The following is a 24,151-nucleotide window of genomic DNA, read 5'->3' on the forward strand; positions in this document are numbered from 1 at the left end:
TGTTAGGATAACTCCCATGGTTACTCTCTCACAATTCATGCTCCAGGAGTTCAAGTCCTGCTTTCAGTTGAACTAAATAAACCCTGACCTTTACTCCCAGGTGTCTAAAGAAGGGGCTGGGAGGGACACAGGGCCCCAAGCTCCCAGGCTCAGAGCACGGCGCTGAGAAGACAGTTGGTTACACAATGGCTGCCTGGGGCAGGCGGCGTTGTCATCTCTGGCACATCTGCTCCCCTGCTCGTGGTTTAACCGACAGGAAGCGCAGCCGAAGATACCCGGCCCAGCCGCCAGCGCTTCCTGCCTGCACAGCCAGGTCTGTCCCCCGCGAGGCCTTGGACGCCCACGAGGAGCAGAGACTCTCTGACACCTTCTGAAGAAACAGGGAAAAAAAAAAAGAAGTAAATTAGGCCCACAGGCAGAAAGCCAGCCAGATGGATGGATAAAGAAGCAAACACGTCAAGCGTATTGAAACGTGGCCTCAGAAGGCCACCAAAGCAGTGTACAAAATAGCGGTGGCACATTCTCATCTAACGGGGCCAGGACAACAGGAGGGCCAGCTGTAGAGGTTTTTGAGTCTGTTCTTCCTCAACCAGGCTTGTGCACCACCAAGAAACCAAGTTACTTTACTTAACAGATGAAATATTTTAAGATTCTTTCCCAAATCTTCAGATACGAATCACAACCAGTGGCAAAAAGCCATTTCCAAATATGTGTCTTTTCTACAGCCCTTTCTATGACCACCCTGCCCTAGAAAGGGAGGCAGGTTAACAATCTACAGGGCTTTTCCAACAGTAATACCTTGAGTAACACACCTATTAGTCTACTGCAAAATTGAAACCCTGCAGAAGCATTTGGTACCCACACAGTAAGCACAAAAACCAACCGCTAGACAAAGCAGAACTTCATGAAAAGCAGAACTCCAGCACAGCTATAATTTCTATAGCATCTATATGTGTAGCAATATGCTATCAGCCCCTCTGAAAGCTGTCTTCTGCTTAGTCTTAGATTTCCCCATAATATCATCTGTCAGAAAATATAATCTCCTTAGTTGGCCTAAAAACTGTATTTTCATATAGGATGAGAAATTATTAAGGTGGCCTCATATCCTTCTTCCATCAATGGGCAACTGGTGATAAAAAACAGAGGAAAACCAATTTTGTGCTGTTATCTGCAGGGTTACTGATTAAAGCAACAGAAGACATGTCAGTCAAGTAAGTCAGTCACATTGGGAAATATATCAACCAGTAGATACTTGGTCGATTTTACACTATCAAGTACTGTGGCAGTCTAGGAGAATTTTCTGCATAAACTTAAAAGCAGTACACATCTTCATTGGATTTCAAGGAGTATCTGACACATTTCATGGAACCGAGGTGCTCCATCCTAACCTGGTCTCCGTCCCCATCCCAAAACAGTTCAGAATAGAAATGCCTTCATGGGTGACTGGCACTCCTAGCAGAACAGACATCTCAAAGTCAGAGATTTGCAATTCCCTGAAAAAGAACAGGGTCCAAATTCTTCCCATTTCTAACTTAGAAACATATTCCTTAATTAGATTCCTCTGACAGAGCATATTTTTTCCCTGGCTTTCATGAGCTCCCACATGAGCTCTGTGACCACCTCAGTTATTCCATAGAACCAGAGGTGTGCCCTGCCTCAAAAGACAGGACTACATCACTCTGTGTCATCAAACGCTTGACCACTTCATGCCTTGGAAATCAGAATGAAAAAACAAAACTAGGACCCATCAGAAACTAAGAGAATGTTTGCTTCAGCAGCATTTCTGACATCCACTTAAGACACATGTCCCACCCTCCACAAGTGCTTAAGTAATCCCAAGCAGCCAACAAACTTTAAAAAAAAAAAAAGGATACAAAAAGGAATGGTTGCACAAAAGCCTTTCTGAACAAAAAAGCCTTGCAGCACGAACTGAACCTTACTAAATTTTGCTGGATTGGCAAAAGCAGAACTGAAAAAAAAAAACCCAAGTATTTTCCATCTCAGATTCCAACAATACTACACAGCCAACAGCATTTTGCAGATTTGCTTCTTAGTTCGTAAGTCACATTGGTCATATCTTGCAACATGTACTGGCAGGATTCAATGTTTTCCTAAGAAAACTGGTGTGGCAGATGCTGACACTGGTCCAGAAATGGTTTGCTCTCAAGCTGGATATTCTTTTTAACCCTGAAAGTTCATCCATGTTCTGCTATAGAGCAACAGATTTTATAACAGCAAACATTTAAAAATTCTCATACATATTTATTTTCCTGGTGTATTACTATGGTACTAGATCTAAGCATAACAAACACAGAAAGTAATATTTACATGCAAATAAGTATCTATTATATGAATTATATATTATTAGAAATTTAATGCAAGAAGCATTGGGCTGATACAAGGGGGGAAGGGCATGTTCATTTATAAAATATTTTGAGGCTCCTTAAAATCATCTAAGTTTCCAAGCTCTATATAGCTTAAGCAAAAATGCAAAGCTTAATATTGTGGTATTTACATTTATAAAAGCAAAAAAAAAAATCAGGATGACTTTATTCTTAAAAGATTAAAATATATTCCTTGAGACTATTGCTGCATGGCATCAGCACGGTACCCACATGCTCCTCCATTTGTTCTGACTCAGTTACAGCTAACACGGGAGGAGTGGTCTCTACAGAACAGCTTTTCCAGCAGAAGGGCTGTGAGTCAACTTGCCTCATGTCTCTGCACCTAACAGCCCAACTGCCTTGTTCCGGTGTGTTTTTTGGGAAGGTAGGAAGGACCACACCTCACCAAAGCACTGTGGAAAGAGAGGAGCAAAAGCGAAACTGAGCTGACTGACAACCGCTGACCAGATTCCCGAGACAGAAAGAAAGAAACTGCTTCCATGGATTTCTACCGGTTTTAACCAGCTTCGGCAGAGGGGAACATGATTTTTAATTCTACCCTATCCCTTTAATAAACATCCCAAAGAAGACATTTTCCAGATAACTGAGGAATTTTTTACAGTGTTGACTTACCAAGCAGAGCACAATAACCAGCTATTCTGTTTGCACTACAAGGCAGTACAGTGCAACGAGTTAATAATTTATCATGGCATTGCTCTTGGCAACTGACCATAATAACTTCTAAAATTCTTCCTCATTCTTACATTTTTAGTCTCAGCAAGAATATGGCACCCTTAGAACCTCAGCCCTACCAGAACACTTCTTAGCTGAAGTAAGAGGTTTAATCTTCTTGAACACCTGCTTTCCTTCTGGATTGTTTCAGGCTCAGAGCAAAGGTCATCATTTCATTTCAATAACCTGATTTAGCAGAGAGGAATAACTAAAATATTTTTAAACAAAGCAAGAAGTTAACATTCTTTCAAAACTGTAGCAATGCAGTTCTCATCCCTGCATTTCCTTCCCCTTCTTCTCACTTTACTTCTCTGAAGTAAAAAGAACAAAAAGCCCAAGCTTCTGCCTTCACCAAAAGCTTTTATTTGCACATGATCCCAAACTAACAAGCAAACACCTTTTCCTCCCATTTTACATTATCAAGACTTACGCCTGTACATAACTTTGGGCAATACTTAATTTATTAGTTAACACATTCTTGTTTTCAATCAGAAGCATCTAGCTGTGGTGTTCAAATAATTCACTGGAAAACAAGTTTTAAAGCGACGTGTAGAAGAGAGTTAGTCAATCATCCTAAGTATTGCTTTGCTGAAGCATTGGCCATGAAAAATGGTCCTTTTTCAAGGACAACTGTGCTACTTTGTCCTTCCCCTTATTGCTCAACCCCAGCTCTTAGAAACTGCACAGCTCCACCACTCTGAAATCAATCCCTAACCTGGTTCAGTCAACCAGCCCAGCAACTTCTGTGGCATCGATATCTGACTTGCCAACTTGGCTCATCTTGGCTGAACCAGATAATAAAAAAGGTTGCTCTCACAAACAGCCTGGACTGCGGATGGGAGGGGAATGCAATAAAGCACTAGGAAACAATCTATGCTGTCAGCAAGAAAAAATGAGGATGGCAGTCCTCAAGCAGCTGGAGGAGTGCGCCTGCCAAGGAAACATCTGGGAATGACCGTGCCCACCTCAGACTGTTTCACTAAAGGCCCATTTTAAATTAAATTCACAAAAACGTTTACAGAAATGTAGGTCTGGAGTTTAAACTGCAACTTTACCTCAACTAATACAGCTTTACTGCTGAGTCTTACCTAAGGGCAAGCTAAGGGCCTGGGCAGATGCTAAATGAGCTCTTTAAGGATTTACAACCCATCACCTCCAGGACAACTCCCTATCCGAGTAAAACTTGCTTAGCCCAAACGTCCCTCCTGTGCTCCAGGGCACATCCACGCAAACTGCTGGTGCATGGGTTTAATGGGATGTGCCACCAAGCCAGCAGGGAAGTTACAACATACCTTCACTTATGAGTGAAAAAGCAGCTGGTGTGAGACTGAAGCACCTTCAGTGCACCTGAGCTCTGTAAGCACACGGTGTGTGAAAATACCAGAGCCAGCACCAAGGTACTACCATTATTCTCCAATCTAGTTAATAAATACCAGGCTTGTTCATGACAGACAGTGTAACAGGTTCTCTGAAGGCAGTCTCTGTCAGAAAGAAACTGCTTTCTCCACACAGTAGAGGTTTCATCCCACCTAGAGATCTGCATTTAAGGCAGCAAAAATGAACCCACCAAACTTCACAACGATTTTTTTCTATTTCCTTTTTTTACTGCCATGTTGCATCTGTGCAGCATGCATGCATCAGTAGTCCTGGGTTTCCTCTCTCAAGGCAATGGGATTTTACCCAGCTAGCTATTTGCAAGTAATAACTGCTACTGTCTCTCCCCTCAAATGCATAGATTTCACGTCATCATATATCAATGTCATCACGGCTTTTCTGTTTATGAAGTCTAAAACTACAAATTAACAAAATGCTTTCAAAGCCCACCTGAATACATGGCACCCATAAGAGACGCTTTAAACATTACAAACACCAGAATCTAGACACAAAATATATCTTTCTAGCTACATCACTCCAAAAGTATTAAACCTTTTCTGCAAATACTCCATTCTAATTATTAAAAAAAAAATTGCAAGTCCAAGCTCTTAGCTTGTAGTTTGGCAAAAGTTTTTCAATATTTCTTACTGCTGAGAATTATTTCTAGCCCAGTACCACTGAAACAAGATTTAATATATGTCATTTGAAAGACCATACTAAAAGACTAAAAATTAGGTTTTTATTAAAAAATAAGTTAGAATGTTGCATTACATCAAATGTTCATAATCAGATATACGTATTTCAAAAGTGCCCAAACAGGAAAATATTCTGCCAAAAGTAACTTTCTTGCTGCTTTTTTTCTCCAGAAATCCTTTCATAGTCCATATTTAAATGATCTAAATCAATGGTTTCTTCATAAGAATTATAGAACAGTTTTGGTTAGAAGAGACCTCTAAAGCTCATCTAGTCCACCCCCCTACTGTGAGCAGGGACATCCTCAACTAGATCAGGTTCCTCAGATTACAGCCCCTTCAGACAAATTCAAACTGTGTTTCATTTAGATGGTTCAAAAGCAACCTATTTCACTGTTGCTTCGAACTGACACTAAAAGAAAGACACGTTTTTCACCACAAAGGACCAGCACTTTTGAAAATGCTGCAAGCCACCCTCAGCAAACTGTAGACTGTTTTTCAACACCAAGTTTCATTTTCATTCATATGACTAAACCATCTTTTTTCTCTACAGAAAAAAGGTCCCCAAATGGACACTTCCTCTCTACAGTTCCTTCTTTTCTCTCTTTGAAATAAACATTAATTGGTCCTTTAAAAAAAAACCAAAAACACAAAACCCCGAACCAACAGGATGGCCTCCCAACAGCTCATCACCAAGAGTACCTGAGCCCTTTGCTGGGCTCACATAGCTCTCAACAGGCTGGTTTGGAGGCACCTCGAGACAGGGAAAGTGAAGTGAATTCTTGCAATGTGTGCAGTTTGCGACTCTTTGCCCTCCATGGCCGTAAGCGTCACAATTATTTTCTTGATAACTCACACTCTCGTTTGCATGCTTAATTTACAGGCATCGGGACAAAGCTTGAATAGCTACAGAGAGTAAATAGTTTACAGAGGCCCTGGAGCTGGGGGAATGACAGCCCAAAACAGAAAATGCACCAGGAGGATGTGAGTGGATAACGTAACCACCACCTCTGAGGACAATGCCAGGCAAATTCTGTCATCAGCAGACAATCTGCAAGCCCTGGTGACTTCAAGACACAGTTTTCATGAAAGCTCTTCCTACAAGGGTCATCTTCTGCTGGAAAGACAGCCTCCACTGAAAACAAACCATGTCATCACATCCTTGGGAAACTATTCTTGTTAGCTCCAAAATTATGTAGGGCAGCACATGTAGCAGGCACAAAGAGGGGAAAACTGACAATATCCTTGTCAACTTGCTTTTAACTTGCAATTGAGTCTGGTTGGAAGGGCAAGTTAAACATTAATTTTCTGACAGTGGTCAGCATTGGGTATCACAAATTGTAACTGTAGTTTCACAATCATATTTTGCTACTTCTTTCCCTAGCTGCTGCTTAAAACTGAATAAACACCAAGATAACTGAAAACTCCAGAACAGCAGAAGTGACTTGATAAAAAGCTCAGAAGAGCATGGTAGTTTTCTTCTAACCTGTCAGCTTTTTTCTTTCTGTCAAAGGATCTCATGAAAAGCACCAGTAACTCTAGAGGAACATACAGTATGACAAAACAGTATATGCAGCCACAATAAGTAAAAATGTTTCTTTCTCTCGAGGGCAGACAAAAAATTGAATCACCCAAGCTCACTTCTTTCTTCCAACGCAGAACCTCAGGAGTTGTGTGGCGTGACATTTATACTCAGCCCACTTCAGAAGTCAAACCACTACCACGCAAGAAGGTGAAGGAAATGCGGAAGGAGCTCACAAGTGAAGCAATGAAACCATTAGTCCACTAACGGCAACATTCAAGAAGTGCAGTACATTTCTCTCATAACAAAAAATGTATTTGGTATATTCACACAGAAATGTTGATGATGAGTTAAATATAGGGTGTTCCAGAAATAGATGAAAATATCTAATTATAGATGAAGACAGTGGCATTCAATCCATCCCAAAGCAACTCTTTCCCACAGTTTCCAACCTATGTACTTAGCATTCCTACTCCTAGCAAATTATCCTAACCATAGTATCTTTTCCCCCAATACAGAGAAAAATAATTTTTACATGCAAATTTAGGAATTGGAGGTTCTTTCCAGGCTAACAAAACTACTATCAGTTTCACATTGAAGCCTGCTTGAACTCAGTACATGACCCAAGAGGAGTGATCTCTTTAAGGACAAATAAATGACCTGAGCTCCAGCCCTCGGATCCAACACTGAAGATGGCTGACAGGTAAAGCCTAAAGCACACCAAGGTAAGAATGGATAAACTTTGGTCCCTATCCAATGGGATCCTCTCAGCACAATCACTGACACAGTGGGAAACTTTGCCAAAGGACAGGCTCATACGGAAGAATAAATCATTTTTACCTCTACATAGATTACCCAGGTCAGGTCAAGAAAGTGAAATCATCCAGAGCCTTTCACACAGCTGCTGCAGACTTTTGATAAGCAAAAGACTTAAAATTCCAGTACGTATAGTCTCTGTCAACTACTTTATCTGTGAAGAAACACTTAGGTAAGATTTAAGAAAGTAAGATTTAAGAATGCAAATTATCTTTAAAACACATCAGTGGCATTAAAATTATAAGCACCATAAATCACTGGCATATGGTAGCAAAGTTTCAGAGCTTATGGTGCAGATTGTAACCAAGGCTGGAAAGGTGAACTCCACCTCCTGCCACTCCTGTGCTGAATCACTGTGGTGGGGGAAAGTCCTTGCTCCTTCTTGCACACCCAACAAAACTCCAGCGAGTTACCAAAATTGTCAGTGAAAACAACAATATCTGCAAGCAAAAGCTGAGAATGTTTTGCTAACACGTGCAAGAAGGGAAAGCTGTTCTGGAGATCAAAGCTTCTCCTCTGACAGAGAGGGAAATCTTCCATTTTTCTTTCTTTTCTATCAGCTCACTGAGCACAGTCTTGCCACAGTTCTCTCCCTTGAAAATGGCTGTGCTGAAATACACCTCACGTATTCGGCTTTTTTCATACATCGAGTGTCCAAAAAGTAACATACACAACTGACATATGAGTTTGCACCAATCCTGAAACATCAGGCTATACCAGGCCAACAACATTCTTCAGATCTGGATGCCTACCTCTTTTCTTCTTCTCATTTGAGGACCAAGACCACGGACTTGACAATTCTAATATTCAATGGATTTGAAAAGAGTACATTAGAAACCCAACACTTTTGTAAAAGCAGGGATCTGGAAATAATGTTCAAGCTAACCGGCACCTAATGACACCACTCCCATGGCTCTCTTGACAATCACAAACCCAACCCGAACTGAAAGATCCCTGCCTTGGGGGTGGGGGAGTGGGGGAAAGGTGAGTACAAAACTAACTGTACAAAAAATAACGCCATTTCTCTGTCCCTTCTAATCCACTTCTCTGCCTTCTAGATCTGTCCAAGCCGTCATCTGTACGTCTTGGGAGGACTTTCAAATCCCTTTTTCCTAGCTCCACCGCTGCACCACAGAGGCACTTGTAGCCCTGGCAAAGTTCTTGTACAGCAGCAAGAGACTGAACATGGCAGCTTTTGCTTTCAACGAGGAACTGCTGCTCTGTGAAGCCCTGATCAAGAGAAACTTGCAGCAGCCAGTTACCCTTTAGAACACAAAAAGCCTTCTGACCAAGATAAGCAGCTGCAGCCTGGGAGATGACTTAAAAAGAAAAACTTAAAACCTCAAGTTTTTAGGGCTGGATGTCTCAACAGCGTCTGGTGCAAAAGAAAGAAGGGGAGAAAAGAGATAAGGAAAGGGAGGGTCAGCAGTTGCAAGCAGAGACCCCTACAATCGGAAAATAAAAGTCACGATGTTAAAAAGAAATATTTAAGATTTTTTTCAGAAAAAAACTTCTATTACTAACTCAAAATATTATTTTCAAGTTGGTCCTCTGTAATTTTATCTGTGATTTTTCAACATGTAGCAAAGCACCAAATAAATCTCCTAAACACTTGCAAAACTTGTTTCTTTTAGAAAGAAAAAAAAAAAGGATAATGTAACACGAAAAGATAGTGAAAACACATTGCACTGTCAGATGCCAAAGGAAGATACGGCTGAATACTGGGAAGGCTGAAGGCAAGAGACAGCCTCACCCAAAACATGACCATTCACTTAATGGTTGCCTCCCCTGCCACTGATCACAGCACTAAGCAAGACTCCATTATACTTCTCAGATACAGGCTTTAGACAGTAAATGAACCTGGAAATTATTCCCCTGTGCACAACAGCTCAAGTGCCCTGTCATTTCATTTTCAGTAAGAAGATATCGAACTTGATTTCTCAAGTGACAGACTGAAATACAGGGTCCAAAGTTCTCAGTCAAAAACTCAGCCAAAACTTCTAAAGAACATTTTCGTGTAACAAAGGTGGAAGCAGTGATTCTTTTTTGAAATATTTTGCTAGAGTTCAGAAGTACGTAATTAGGGGAATCAAGGTGGTTTTCATCCACTGAAAGTTTAAGAAGCAATTTGACGCACCACAATTACCTCCAAGATTTTCTTCTCCCATTACAACTACCACTAAGCCTATTTTCTAATTGGTCTGACATGTACACCATCACCATAACTCCCATTTCTTCATCATTTTCAGGAAAAGGTGAGTACCTGCCCTCATAACAACTTAACTCCTATTTTGAAACCGTGGCGGCCGCCGCTAATGGCTCTGTTTCGGCAGAAAGAGAACTTCACTTTAAGGGCGCAGAGGCTGATCTGTCTTTGAAATACTATTTTATATCTGCCATTTTAAAGTCACCACGGACCCCACCGGGCGAACAGCAGCGGGGCGAAGGTGCCCGGAGCCGCAGCGCCGATGGGCAGCACTTTTCCCGAACGGCTCTGGACCCTGCTCTGCCCCACGCCAGCCAAGCCCGGCACACACAGCTCTAGAATAAATAAAATACGTGTATTGTACAGTCCGCCGAGCGGCGGCCGGAGGGCTCGGACCCGCAGCCCGCCTGGCACCCCCGCAGGCTAAAAAGGAGACAAAAGTACAAAAGGCAGCAGAACGACAAGCCAGCTGTCACACTCGTGCAGCGCTGCCCCGAGAACAGCGGCGGTGCCCTTTGCCCGCGGCACCAGGCTCGGCTCCGGGCGCTGCTCCCCGAGACGTCCCTGTACTCACGGCCCAATTTACACAGTTCGCTTTTCCACAAGTTCCCTGTTGCCCGCAGCTGGTTTCCCCCGCGGGCTGCGGGGCGCTGCCCCGGGCGCGGCCGCACGTCGAGGCAGCCCCGGCCCCTCAGCCCGCCCGGCTCCGGCTCCGGGCAGCACCTACCGCCGGCCGCGGGCCCGCGGCGCCGCCCCGGCCTCCCGCACCGTCCTGCAGCTAAAATGGCTCCTGTCGAGAGGGGAAGTGGTGCCCGGGCCCCGGACGGTGACTCACGGCGGGGCCGGGCGGCTCGGCGGGGCTCGGCTCGGCACCACACGACACGACACGACACGACACGACACGCCCCGGGGCGGCGGCCGGCGCTCGGCTGGGCCCGGCCCGCAGGTGGCGGCCTGGTGACCCGCCCCGGCCCCGCGCGGCCCCGCCGCCTCCTGTGGGGAGCGCGCCCCGAGAACCCTGAGCCCTCCTGCTCCCGCCGCCTCCGTCCCCACCCAACAGCACTCCCTCCCCTCCGCGAGTAATGAGCCACAGAGTCAGTCAGGTTGGAAAAGACCTCTGAGATCATCGTGTCTGAGCCATGCCCAAACGTCTGACCATGTCTGACCATGCCCTGTTAACCAGACCCTGGCAGCAAGTGCCACCTCCAGGGACGGTGACTCCGCCGCCCCTTTTTTGGGCAGCCCGTTCCAATGTCTAACCACCCCTTCCGTGATTACATTCTTCCCAATGTCCAACCTAAGCCTCCCTTGGCGTGGTTTAAGACTGTGTCCTCTCATTCTAAATTAAATGAACAAATACGTTTCTGTGGAATATCTCAGCTTTTAATGCAGTTTCATCTTGCTCACACCAAACTGGTCAATCCCCAGAAAAGAGTGCAATTATGGAGGCCCAAAATGCTTGGGAAAATTCAGTTAAAGTGCAGTATCCAATGGGGCACAGACGGACAGAGAGCCAGTGCCAGAGTCAGTAAATGTCTGATAGACTCTTGGTGTTGTTTACACAAACCCTTGTGCCTGGTGAGCAGCAGGCCGACAGCTGCCCAGCCCAGGCAGTGCAGGTGCTTGGGACGGGCTCTGTGATCGCACAGGGCACGCCGAAACACCTGACAGAAGTGTAATCTTGAAAATGTGGCACAGAGGGTGAGGACGGAGTTACTTCCACCTCGCTTCTGTAGGAAAGGTAAGCTCACGCTCTGTTTGCTGGTACATGCACTGGTTTTCCACAAATTCCCAGAAAGGCAGAGCCAAAAGCAGTGCACTGGCCATAAGGGAAGGCATGACACAGGGACCCGAGCCATGCAGCCAACTGAGAGGGCAAGGAGCTGGGAGGAGAGGACCTTGCAATGAGCAGGGAAGATAAGAGTAAGAAAAACCTGAAGCTACTTCTAGCAAACACATTGAGATAAATTCAAATGTATTTCAGGACAGCTGTCATTAACATTCCCAGTAATAATTAAACAGTAGTTCTGCAAGTTTTGCGCTCCCTAAAACCCACAGTTTTATGGACATTGGTATCTCCAACTACTGGTTACATTTAATTATCAAGAAGAAAATTTTGGGGTTACTTCCAAGTAATTGAGTCCTTATGACTCCTGCATGGCATTGAAAAACAATATTGGGTCCCAGTTTATTGTTTAAAGGGCAGTTACCCATGTATGATTTTATTAGATGTAGTTATCCGGTCTTTGCAGCCTGCTTTAGTGGAAGATCTAAAAAAAAAAAAATGCAGCAGTACACTTTTTATGACTTACTGAGTATAAGTATCAATTAAGTCAGTACCAAAATATCTTCACTACAGCTCTTTATCAAAATATGACTTCATTTGTATTTCTCAGTTGAAAAAAGTCCATGGGGAGAAAACAGTGTCATTATTTTAGTCAGTATATATTTTCCACCTCTCACAACAGATGTATATTCCTTCTCTCCAACAACTTAAGTCTAATCCTATCTTACATCTAAAAGCATTTGTTTCTTATGCTGCAAAACCCTTAGTAAATCATGGGGCACGTAAGGAAGAAATCTGACCCAGGTGCACAGCGGTTACAAGGAATTGTAACATTGGCACAGGGAGAGCATCATTTTAATAATTAAAGTCTGATAGTTATGTTTTAGAGAGGAAAGAAACAACACATTCTTATCCAGGCAATCAACTAAATTGAAAAATTATTTTGTAGTGATGTATTAGCACAAACTATGCAAACATTGTGCCGTTTCTAAGCTAAATCTGGAAGCAGTATTTTTTTTTAAAGCATATGTAAAATGTAAACATATTTAGCAAGAGAGAATGCAGGTGGATGTTCATCCCTGGAACTGTATCAGGTTTCTTGCTAATTATAATTTTGGCTTGAAGAAGAAGTGACCTTGCCCATTGCCAGGATGAGTATTTCCATGAAACTTAGATCACCGTTTGCCCAAAAAGACATAGCTAGACACTGACCAACAGCACAGCTTAAGCCAATTTAAACAGCTTTAGCCCTCCACTCCATCCCAGCCTCATATTCCTCACACTGAGCTACTCCCCCCACTGTTTCCCAGAGCAAATATTTGTGCAGCCGCAGAGCGTGGAGAGGGTGGAGCCCACCAGCAGAAAAGTTAAGACTGCACAAATAAATAAATAAATAATGCACAGGACGATTTTCATGTTGCCATTGGCCCCAGCTCCCAGAGAAACATATGCCAAATCAAGTGCTCCAAGAGGAGCAGAGCAGCCCAGCAGGATTGGGGTGGCAGCAGCCTGGATGGGGCTCTCACTTCTGCTGGCCTCAAGAACCCAAGCAAGCTGCTTCTCTTTTCACACCCTGCTTTGGTAATGGCCTCCCTCCTCCACAACTGGCTTTGAAAGCTACAGGTCTGCAAGGGGGGCATGAGATGGGCTGCCAGGAGGCACAGGAGCAGAACAAAGCAGCTCTCCTGCACAAGGGGCAGCCTGAAACTGAAGCCTTGTGAGGACACACCAGAATGATGTGCTCTGGAGGTATCCTGCCCCACCTGAAAGACATACCAGTTAGTCTCAGAAAAACAAGCCAAAAGGAAGGTTTGTGACTGTGTTCAGCTTTCAGTTTTGGATGGGGGTTGGGGAGGAGAAAATACTGTGAAGAAAAGGGAGTAGAAAATTTAGATCCAAAAGCCTTAGTTTTTTATTTTTCTGCTACATTATACACAAGTTCACCACATGAGAAGCCCTAGCAAGCCCCCATTTATGTGACAGCTGTGTACCATTCCTAAAGCAGCTCAAGATGCTGTAACTCCTTTCCACTCTTGCAAGAGAAGATTGCACCACCCTGCTCCCAGCTCAGGCTCGTACAATCACCTCACCTCATACAGACTTGGGGCTTCATCAAATTCTGTCTCAAGACTGGATGAAAATCTGATTGAAGAAGTTTCTGGTTTGCATTTGTTTTTGTAGGATCCCAGTATCTCAAGCTTTGCAAAATAGTTCATCTCAGGTGCCTGTGGAAGGGAAGGAAAAATGGCAACAATCCCATTCACAAGCACAGCCCTAAAGGACACCTGAGCACTGGATACGCCCAGCATGACACTGTGCATGGAAGGACAACACTTGAACCAGCTTTCACCCAAGTCTTAACACCCAAACTCCTGCACCTTTTTTCTCCTTGTGGACAACACCAAGAAACACTAGTAGTGGTGCTATCACATTTTAATCCAATAAATATGATATGATATGCATTTATCCCAGTGCTGCTGTCCTGGTACTTTGGATTTGTAGGCCAGCACCTCCTGTGGGAGGTGTAAGTGCCACATACAACACAGGCTGACACTGCTGTGGGTTTCTAATGCTGCCAGATGCATAATGACCTAAATATTTACACATGCAGAAATTGCATCAGGAGATTATAAGGTAACTTACTCCTATGCCCAAAGGAAGTCCCTGCTAGGACTTCAGGCATAGAAAAGTTCCTACCATTGTGTTATTTAAAAACTTAATCACAAATTCAGGAAATACACTTCTGATATTTTAAAGACAACTGTTTGCCATCTACAAACTTGCATTTTCAGAGATTTCAATAGAAAAGAATCTCAGAAAAGAAATGTGGATGACACCCAGAGAGCAGTCCATGCAGCTATTGGTTCTTAATTTGCAATTTAAAGGTATGGTTCAGTGATATTTTAGTGCATACTGTGAAAGTAGAGCACAATGAATTTGAGAAAATATAGTCTACCTTTACGCTGTGCTCATCTTCTGAACTTTAGTTGAATTGTTGGAAAGGAAACGTGGTAGTAAACAAAGTGCATATAAAAAGGCCACTATACTTTTCAAAAGTTGGGAGGGAAGGTATCCTGGCCATTTGTGTTTAATTAGAATCCTTCAAATAGTAAATGTCATCTTTTAAAATGCACAAGGGAGTGTTTCTCAAGTTTGTAGTAGCATAAGTCTCCAGAAGTGGTAGCAGAAGGGCTAGAGAGGTGTCTGAAATTAAATGGATTCACAGTCAAGCACCAGGCAGCTTTTAAACTTGTCCATTTTGTCCTTCCAACTGTGCCTCCAGTGTTTCCTACTGAAGGCAGATTTGGCAAAAGTGCTTTGCCAGCAGTACAGCAACATCCCACACAGCTACAAACCCCTGACCTTGTACAGCCTTGCACAAACTCTTCTTGGATCACCTCTAAGGTATTCCTAGGTCACATCCCAGCAATGGCGAGCCTCTAGGAAAATCTACTTTTCCTCACTCTTTCAAGTTCCTTCCTTCCTCCTTTTGTTATAGGTTTGCCTCTGCTGAGAAGTAATGCTTCTCAATATTTCTGAAACTGGTTTAAAATCTGGGTATATTCTCCTTTCTACTAACAAGTAAGTTGTGGAGGAAAAGAATTGCAAAAATCCAGGTAGTAGATACAGCTCTGACACAGGGTAATCTCTGATTCACTCTCAGCCAGAAACTACAGGCTCCAACTTCTCCCTGGTACTTCTTTACCAACCCAAATCACACTTTTCCCTTCCCATCCTCTTCTTGCACTAGTTCTGATCCATGTGGTACCTGTCAAGCCTTCCATTGATCCTATTAAATGCCTTACTGTGGCAGAAAGCTGACTGGGGCGGGTGGGGAGCACTGGCTGCTCTTGAACTAAATCAGACTGTGACAAGCGCTGCCAGCCAAGGATATCCAACCTCCCTCTGCGGCAGTAATAACTACTACACTGGGCCAGCACTCAGGTAAATCTTTCACCCTAAGATTTTTCACCCATGATTGCACAACAGTCACCAAAACAAAATAAAACAAAAAAACCACAACATTATTCGGGAATGCTACAGGCAGAGGGGAGGGACAAGGTACTGCTTTACTGCTTAACCCATGGCTTTCTGACCTGAGCTGGCTCTTGTTCTGTCCTCCCTCTGCACAATCCTTGCCTATTTGTTTCAGAAAGTGCACTGAAAGTTCTTTAACATCCTATAAATACTCCTGTCAGTAGGTGTGACAGAAGTCACACTTGTAAACCCACAGCTCAAAGGCAAGTCACGCAAAGAAATGAAAATAGAGACTGGACAAATTTATACCCCATGCTACTTCTCTCAGTGAGCTTTAGACCCCACAAAAATCATGAAACAAAAAGAGTTAAACCACGATCTGCAAATATTTGCAAAATACAATGCAATGTTACCAAGTTTTCCCAGGAGAAAACTGAGACATTCTCATGCATCACCTAATGCTATTGGTAAGCACACTCAGACAGTTAAAGCTTCGGCATCCTAAAATCTAACTCACTTATAATTTGCTAATTTTCAGTTCTTCATTCGGAGTCACTAAACTGATGCAAAAAGGCCAACTTTCCTTACATCTTTGAATGCCATCTGCAGAAACTGTTCAAGCACACACCCTATGAGAAACAAGGCAACTAATCAGAAGGAAATGGACAGAGGAACGCATTTTATACCAACAAAGAGCTAACTCTATCTGGATTTACTATTTTTTTAAATCTAGAAGAACTTACTGTTTGAAAAGGCACAGCCTGTTTCTGAAACAAGGCAGAAAATAGTATCATTCTAATTAAGGCCCAAGTACAGCTTTGCATTGTAAAGGCGACATTTTTATATACAGAACACCTCACTACAACATACTTGCAACAAACAAAGCCAAAACGATCTCATTTTTGTTACTGAATTACTGAATATCCCAAGAGAGCCAACAAGGGCATAGCAATATCATGTCCAAATTTTCACACAGTATGTGTATCAGCCCTGAAAATTCCTATAAAATATACTTCCATAAAATAGAAATCTGTACAATCTTGACTGCAGTAAGATTATGCTAGATCCTTAACTTTACAAAGGAAATGATCACTTGTGGGTACAGCTGGTTTAAAAGACAAGTATTAGTTTGCCTATCTATCTCTACAGATTTGCTCTCAAAACTTTTAAGCAAATAGAGATTTCCCACTGTTGTGCAAGAAAGATACAAAGGTAAGGGGGTACAAGACATCAAGTAAAATTTATAAATACTGATAAAATTCAAAAACATATGAATGAAAGAAAAATCCAGACTTTCCAAGAGTAAGAACCAATCTTTCCAGAAAGAAAGTCAGTTTTGGTTCTTGAAGTTGAACAGCACACCCAACATGATCCCACAAGCTTCGGATCCCCCACTATTACACTCCTTCAGAGCTATGCTGCATTAACGGGATGGTTGTATTTCCTCTGGAATCCTTGCAAGGATAGTTTTCAGTTTTAATCTGAAACCATTAGAGATGTGACTACCAGTAGTGGTAAACTCGGCCTTTGCTCTTTTCCTTTCTTACACACACAAACACAAAATACAGAACTATTTGTAAACATGTTGTTCTGTACTTTTTCCTTTTGATGTCAGAATCTTGCAATCCCTGATACAAAAAAGAAAAAAAATCAGGGATGTGAATGAACAGAAATATATACTAAGTGACACTATGTTGCAAATACATCCAGAAGGAACACTAAGTCTAGGACTGGGCAAATTTTATATAGTCCAACAGTGGTTTCTTAACTGGGACACTTTGTAGTCTGCTAAGAAATCCTCATTAAAAAGCTATAACTGTATTTTTTTTCCTCTGCTCATTCTGTGAGTCACCCATTACATTTTTGGATGTTGCAACACATTCATGAATAATAAACACATACTGGGAAGAAGAAAAAAAAAAGAAAACAGTGTTCACAGTGGATTTTTAAATGTCTGTATCTATCAGTATAAAAACCAAAAATGAAGCTGAGATTTCCAGAAGTTTCTATGCAAGGAATGCTATTAATCACAAAGTATTTGGTACACCCAGACACCACACAGATACATGCCAAAGTTACAGCACAGCCGTGTCAGTATTGCTGTTATTGTTTGGCCTCTTTACAGGGTGTGAGCAGAGGGGGAGGGATCACCATGTTCCCCATCAAACCCTCTCCTGAGAGAGAACAGCCAGGCACCGCCCTTAGCTACAGTTCTGGACCCAAAGCTGCACTTCTGCAGCTGCCTCTTTTTTTTTTTTCCTTTTCTTGTTTTTTTTTTTTTGTTTTGTTTTGTTTTGTTTTTTTGTTTTTTTGTGTTTTTTTTGTTTGTTTGTTTGTTTTTGTTTGTTTGTTTGTTTTGTTTGTTTGGTTTTTTTGTTTGGTTTGGAGTTTTTTGTTTGTTTGTTTTTAATTTAATTTTCTTTTAAAGACCAGAGAGTGAGGTTGTGGAGGCTGTGCAGTCCCAGAAAGACATCCGCACTACAGGAAATTACTGTTGATGTATTAAAGAAGTACCAGGGAATTATTTATCCACATTTGTGTTTTAGACAATAACAAAAAGAGCATCTGACAGATGCATATGTCAGGGTGGTTGCTGCAAGTTTTTTTTTTGCAGATGAAAAAGTGTTTACTTTAATCCAATTTCTTTTATCCTTTCAATCCTGCCACCTCACCCAGGCCACACTGGCTACCTCACACACTTGTGCTGACTCCATGTATGGATACAGACCAAATTCATGGAATTAAAGGAAATCCAGATAAACATCATTTTTAGAAAAATGTTGAGCCAGAGTTCCACAAATATTTTAGATGCTTACAAGAATCCAACAGGGTATTTCTGCACTGCTCAGGATGTGAACACAAAGGAAAGGAAAGTGTGTTTATTACTGCCCTTCCAGCTGCTTTAATTAATGGAGTAAGATAAAAGTGGTAACTTGAAGAGGCAGGAGATAGAAAATAAATTGCAAAAAAAAGAAGCTCATGTGAATTAATCAATTTTCCATTGCAACTCACTCAGGCAGAGACCTGGCTATTAAAGAACAGTTAACTAGAAACTCAACCTGGTTACTTGCTTGTTCAGGAAATAATATTTTTAGTAGCAGGCTTACCTATCCAAATACACGCTACATTAACCAATTGGTGAATGCATAAATCATGGAGAAGAGAGGGGGAAAAAAAAAATCAAGACTGCAGCAACACAAAGAGGAGGGGTGTTGAGGAGCTCAGCGCTGCTGGGAAGGGGAACTGGCTGCTGGAAGGCCAACATTTTTATCTCTCAGCTACATTTCAAGTCACAAAAACAACAGCTTCCATCTCTATGCTCATCTTCAGCCAGACAAGCAGTCCTACCAGCAAATCCTGTAGAATTGAGATCCTGTGGATCAGTCCAAGAAACCAAACCACCACCTCTGCTATTGTAACTTGCCCATAAAAACAAGGTACAGCAGTTGGACATACCCTAAACAGTTCATTTCCAGAGAGAATTGCTGCTACTATCATGTGTTTTCCAAAAGCCTCCCAGGAATCATCTTTCTTGGTTCTGTGGTCTAGGGAGCCCTGAAACCAAAATTGAGAACCAGAGGCCAAGAGAACAAGAAGACATTATGGCAGGCACAGTTTCACACATCTGATTTTCCTCCTGCTTTCTACTAACAGAGGTCATTCTGTTATTAATGGAACCAGTTCAATATTCTCCCCAAATAATCTGTCACAAAGATTTAGTATTCTCAATGCTACATTCAAAGTACTGTATATAATTTATATTTATTATTTCAGTCCAATTTTGTCTCTTTAGCATTTCAATATATATGTTTAACCTTATAATCCATTTTGTCTGGCATTTATTGAAGGTCCATCAGCTTTAAAGATATGTGTGGTCTGAAAAACACCCCACTAGAATTGAGTGATTTCAACTTCCTCCACCATCAAGGAACAGGAGTGCTCATATTCTAGCATGGTAGCCTAAATTCAGAGCGTTTCATCTACTGCTTCTCTGTAACTAATTTTATTTCCTGAACTCTTCCTTTTAATGCTCCCCATTTTTAGCAAGACTCATTAGAAATGTTTTCCAGCTTTGCATAAGAGACAAAAATATACCGCTTGTGACTGAGATCTCAGAATTCTTCCTGTGTGAGTAACTGAAGAGTAACATCAAACTAATTTAATTTTAATAATCAGAGTAACTAACTAAAACAACCTTTAAGACAGTAGTCAATGATCTCACTGAGGAAGGAGAAAGAGTAAAGAAAATTACTTTTTTGGGGTGTTTTTTTCATTAATTGCTCTCATTCTCAGGCTTGTTGGTTTTATGATATGATCCCCTGCTACTTTGCATAAGCTAGCAGCAGCTTACTTCCTGCTACTGTTTCATGAGAAAATGAACTCCCCTACCCTAAACAAGCACCCTTTAATTCTTTTATTGCTAATCCTTACTTGCATGCAGCAGGCTGCTGCTTCCCCAGAAGATCCTAAATAATCTCTCTCAGGGTTGAGGTTCCAGGTGATTGCAACACCGTTAGGCACATTATTTCTTACTTAACTTTCCAAAAATATACTAATTTTTCTTAATACACTAAAACATACTAAATTTACCCTTTCTACTCAAGTATATGACATTATCCAGTGAATGTTTTCAAAGCTACCTCAAGTATATTATTTGTGCACCATTCCAGCAAAAGCCAGATTTGGAGATACAGGATTTATGGAACAAAATTATACAGCACAACGGATAATTCACCACACAGCAAACCGGGAAAATGCTACCTGCATCATCAGAAAATGCAGATTTGCATTTTTGCAATGAAATGGCAGCTGGATATCATATAGAGAGAAAACAGAGGAGAGAGCACCCTGCTTTGGGTGCCAATCAACAGGTACAATGCCCAGGGAAGAATTCACGCTTATAGGCAGAAAGGAATAGGCTGAAGACCTGAGGATCTGCAGGTCAGAATTAATGCAGCAAAAAGCTGGTAATCTACATAGACAAAGCAAGACAGAGGAACGGGGAAAACTGCATATAATCATTTAGTAGTTGTGTTGGCCCACTTTTAGTTTAAAATCATAGCCTCTTGTCACTATCTGAGACAAAAAGTCCCTATCCCTCCTTTCTGTAAGTCACTATAAGGTCTCCTTGGAGCCTTCTCTTTTCCAAGCTCTCTCAGCCTGACTTTGTAGGAGAGGTGCTCCAGACATCTGATCATCTTCATGGCCCTCCTCTGGAGCTGCTCCAACAGGTCCATGTCTTTTCTTTTTGCTGAGGATGCCAGAGCTGGATGCAGCACTCCAGCTGGGATCTCCCAGAGGGGAAGAATCACCTCCTCACCCTGCTGGCCATGCTGATTTTGCTGCAGCCCAGGATGTGATCAGCCTTCTGGGCTGCAAGTGTGCACTTGTTGGCTCATGTCCAGCTTTTCATCCACAAGAACCCCCAAGTTCTTCTCCACAGGGGCTACTGACATTTTGTTTCATTTCAAAGCTCCTCTCTGCCATCAACATCACAGAATCATAGAATTGTTTGAGTTGGAAGGGACCTTCAAAGATCATTTAGTCCATCCTATTCACTATGGCTAGGGACTTATTGCACTAGATCAGGTTGCTCAAAGCCCCACTCAACCTGACTTGAGCACCTGTTCATCCACACCATCTCTCTGACTCTGAGCAGAGCAGAAATACTTCTACTAGCTATGCAAGAAAAGCCCAAAAAAGATACCTCCTCCTTGTCATCCACTTATTTTCACTTTTATTAAACACCAGAAGTACAAAGAGTTGAAATCCTCTGGGTTTAAAAAAAAAAAAAAAAAAAAAAACAAAAAAAAAAAAAAAAAACAAACAAACAAACATCACTATGAGATAAAAAAGAGCTGGTGCAGGCTACTAATTCATATACTCTTTTTCTCTGCATCCCTGATGGGGCCTTATTGCCTCACTTTCCCCATTACTGTCCCCTCAGGTCTGATCACTGGCACCAATCCCAAGCTAACAACCACACCTGACTGCCCACAGAACTGCTGAACTGCTTGGGGCTTTCTGTACCTCTCTCCTCATTTTTAAAGCACCGCAAAGTAAATCCAGACTGTCTAAAAGGAATTGGAAGATCTTGAGTTTGAACTCTTGGTCATATCCAGCTGGGAAAGCTCTGGTGTTCCACTGATGGCTACCATTCACTTAGAAAATCTGATCATTAATTAGGTGAAAAAACTGCTTGTCCATGGCTCATCCTTTTAATGTTCTCAAAACTACATCACAATAACACTATGTTTAGGAGATAAGAGGAAAAAAATCAGGCTGTAATTACAGGTAACTGGTCTTCAATGTTATTTGGTAGCAGCATTCAGATTTGAGTCAGTTTTTCTCACTTTTAGCAAAAGGTAACACTTAGTTCTTAAAAAGGACACAAATCTTCAGTAAACAAATATCCACACACTAAACTACATGAGAGAGATGTAAATATCTCACTACAGGTAATCAATTATACTCAACATTGTTCTGCAAGCACTGATCTAGCTCCCAGTTATTCAATAGGAGTTTAAATTATCACAACTTTACCAGTGGGACTATTCAATTTCTTCTGTGTGTCATTTCCTTGGTTCATGTTCTTATAGTTAGAAGGAGAAAGCTGATTTGGATTGCCTTTTTCTACTTCCTTCCCTTTCTAATTTGTTTTACCTTATTTCTTTCATTCCCAGCTCTATTCCCTATTCTTTGGGCATAAAAATGAGCATTCAAGATATATTTTGTAATAAAGATAGGAAAATTTCATTGTGATGGCTCTCCAGAGCAAAGCATGGAGACATCTGCTTTTAAGCCACTCAAGCTCTGATCGTGTTTCAGTCAGAATCCACACACAATTGTCATTTCCTCCCTGCCTATCTGGAGATGGTAAGTAATATTTTTCTGGCAGATGAAACAAGTAATCCCAAACAAGGGATTCCTCCCTAGAATGGTGAAAAAAAACCCAAAACCATAAACCTTCAGAATTTTTATTTTTACTTGTCTCCACTTCAGTAACAAACTGAAAGCCATGATTTGAAAATGTAACTAGGTAAGAAAGTGGGAGCACGCAAACAAAGTACCAGTGACAGCGCTCATAATGCCACCTTCTCGCATCCATCCTCCGGTTTCTTTAACACAGTATCCAAATTCAGTGGTTTCCCTAATACTACCCATTTAGGATAGGTTGCTCTGCTAAAAAGCAGTCATCCTGCAAACGTGACCACTGTGCTATGCAAAAGAACCACAATTATGCGTTTTCTCCCTTAAACAGCACCTGCACAAATATTTCTGCCGATTGAAACACTTATAGTAAGACTACAGCTCAGTCTGATAATAACACATATAGAATGGAAACTTGTGTCTGAACACACATGTTCCAACTCCAAAAAAAAGTTGGGGAGAGTTGATATGGTTATCCACCACATCATAAACCAGAAACTCCAACAAACTACACAGTGTCCAACTACATTTAATGTTGCTACATGTCTGGATGTCAATCTGAAACTAGGAAAGTGTGAATCCAGGAGACCTAGAGGATTAAAGAATTTTTTAAAAAGTCATATTCTTGACTGGTGTTGAGGCAAAGACATGAGATCTGAAACCTAGTCTGAATCTAAAAGTATATGAAGAAATATACAGTATTTTGCAGTAATTCTTCACAGAAAAGGCATTCTCTCTAAAAATAACTTTTTTTTTTCCTTCAGGAAATCACGAAATTACTCATTTTCTTTGACTAATGTGCGCAGATTTGGGAAAAAAAGGAAAAAAACCCACCTAACTGGTAAACACAATAGAGGGGTTGCACAGTAACAGTCTCAAGTATGACTTGACCTTTCAGCTGCTAGTCACACACAATGATAAAACAGAAACCCTCATTTCTGATTCAGCTTTTATTTCAGAGAAACAAAACACAACATCTACAAAGGTTAACATAATGGTTTTCTCACAGAAAACACATGAAGACCTTTTATGCCAACAACATCCTGAAAACATGCTGTCCTGAAAATCTGTTCTGTCTGACCTCTGCTTTAGACTGCCCCGAAATGTACATCCAGAGGCAAAGCAGGCAGCTACATCAGAGTTTAGGTAATGCATTTGCAATAACTCACCACAAATGAAGTACACAATGCTGCAATCACTCCCTCCCCTCCCAAAAGAGTAACAATAATGGTAGAAGTATATTAGTATACTTAATCTTAAGGACATGAAAACAATTTAACATCAATATATGCGTCCTGGAAAACTTTCACAAATGGTCATTTGTAAAGAATATAAAAGCGTGTTTCTGTCTCTCAACATCATGGCTGTAGTATACTTATAATCAGAAATCAGTTTGTTCATTAATTAAATATTATACCTGTAATGGTTGCCAAGTTTTGCTATATGATAATAACATTTGAAAACTGAATTTGAAAAATTCTTAGTAATCTTTTTATAAATCCTTCAGACCAAATCTGTTAACCTACAAAATTAGGTCAACTAAGAAAACCTGAAAAAAAACCAAACCTAGAGGTTTGTTTTGGATGGCTTAAGATGACAGTTTCACTTGAAAAGGCATCCAGTGAAAGACAGCTACACAGAGCACATGGAAATCCAAACACACAAGAGAAGAGCTCAGCTCTACCACAGTGGAGGTCAGCAGGTACTGGGGGATCTATTCTCTGTGCAAAA

At 41.6% G+C, this 24,151-nt stretch overlaps 1 protein-coding gene across 10 annotated transcripts in view; it reads right to left on the bottom strand.

The window, feature by feature from the left end:
• Positions 1-24,151, bottom strand: part of ELF1 (E74 like ETS transcription factor 1) — an 87,259-nt gene that overhangs the window by 54,998 nt on the left and 8,110 nt on the right. For 2 of the 10 annotated variants that reach the window (XM_083884784.1, XM_083884787.1), the window contains one exon: positions 13,603-13,737. The exons of 5 other annotated variants lie outside the window; for them this stretch is intronic. The gene's annotated coding sequence lies outside the window, so the exon portion shown is untranslated. Of the gene's footprint in view, positions 1-10,300; positions 10,409-10,453; positions 10,583-13,602; positions 13,738-24,151 lie in introns of those variants that run through there. 3 more of the 10 variants (XM_083884789.1, XM_083884782.1, XM_083884785.1) reach the window with 3 other exon arrangements.

This window comes from Zosterops lateralis, assembly GCF_965231275.1.
Source record: "Zosterops lateralis genome assembly, chromosome: 2".
Lineage (NCBI taxonomy): Eukaryota > Metazoa > Chordata > Aves > Passeriformes > Zosteropidae > Zosterops > Zosterops lateralis.